This window comes from Arvicola amphibius, chromosome 8, assembly GCF_903992535.2.
Source record: "Arvicola amphibius chromosome 8, mArvAmp1.2, whole genome shotgun sequence".
Taxonomy (NCBI): domain Eukaryota; kingdom Metazoa; phylum Chordata; class Mammalia; order Rodentia; family Cricetidae; genus Arvicola; species Arvicola amphibius.
The window spans coordinates 112956121-112957588 of NC_052054.1; the positions used below are offsets into that span (position 1 = coordinate 112956121).

Genomic DNA, 1468 nt, shown 5'->3' on the forward strand with positions numbered 1-1468 from the left:
AATCTTTGTTCCAAAATGATAAGGTCACTTGACAAAATACCAAGTGGAAAGGCCAGGTTTAGGCAACACGTGCCTACAATCCTCTTAGTTCGAAGGTGGAAACGAGGAGTTCAAGGTCATCCTCTGCTGCAAAGTAAGTTTGAGGCTACCCTGGGCTACATGAGACCAAAACATGAAACACACACACACACACACACACACACGCACACACACACACAAACACACACACATACACACTCACACAAGATTATTCAAAGTATTACTTTCTATTCAGTTTGGTTTTTCTGTTTTGTTTTGTTTTGTTTACTTGGCTTTGGTAGTCCTCTTCCAGAAAATCCTAGGGCTTATTATTTCTAAGAAACCCAAGTGCAATTGGTGGCAGGCATCGAACACATAATGAAGCAGTTCAGTTGGCTATAAAGAGATGTGTTCTTTTATTTAATATGAATTGCAGTTTCATAATTTTCAGAGATGTTGCCAACCAAAGTAACCATCACAGCGAAGGACAATTACTCTTTCAAACTGATCCAGGGAAATCATTTGAGGATAAACAAATTGTATCCCTCTTTATGAAGGTAATTATCTCTACTTAAAAAAATTATACCCTTATTGTATATCAATGCAAAAGTGCAAAATATCAAAGATGTTAAAATCTAGCACTGGAAAACCAAAACATAGCAGTTGGCAGACTCTCACTATCACTCTATGAAATCAGGGAACTGTAGTTCCAGCAAGGGGCTCACACACAGCTGTCAAGTGAGTATAGACATCAGTCTCAACCATAAAAAAAGATCATTCTAAGACAAGCTCACTTGGGAAGATACAAAGAAGGTCAGCATGGCCCCTGAACAAGGATGACACACAAATTTGTGGAAAAGAAAGCAACAATTAAATAAAGCGATACAGAGATGACAGAGATGTTTGTTTGTATCTTTGTTTGTTTTGAGATGGAGGATCATCTAGGAAAGCTAATCTTGAACTTGCTGTGAAACCCAGGTTGACTTTGAACTCCTGATGCCTCCACCGCCATCTTTTAAGTCCTGGGATGAGAGGTTTGCACTACCACTACAGTGTCTGGTTCATATTCTCTCTCTCTCTCTCTCTCTCTCTCTCTCTCTCTCTCTCTCTCTCTCTCTCTCTCTCTCTCTCTTTCTCTCTCTCTCTTTCTCCCTCCCTCCCTCCCTCCCTCCCTCCCTCCCTCCCTCCCTCCCTCATTCTCTCCTTACCCCATAGGTTAGCAGAAACGAATGACTTTGGCAACATGCAACATGGAAAGACCAGAGAAAATAGGTTTCTCATACCTGGCTGTTGGGAGTGCAGTGTAGTAATTTTGTGATCCAGACAAAGTGTAGTGGTGTTTGTTATCTGCTCTAGAAACGTCAGTTCTTGGAATGTGCTGTTGCTGTACATAAGTTCCAGGACACATAGGAAAGGACATATGTCCAGAGTTACCCACTAAAACCCACTC

At 41.1% G+C, this 1468-nt stretch overlaps 1 non-coding gene across 1 annotated transcript; it reads left to right on the top strand.

The window, feature by feature from the left end:
- Positions 1–782: 782 nt before the first annotated feature.
- Positions 783–890, top strand: LOC119822053. Its single transcript, XR_005286662.1, has one exon. It is a non-coding gene; the product is annotated as a U6 spliceosomal RNA (small nuclear RNA).
- Positions 891–1468: the final 578 nt, after the last annotated feature.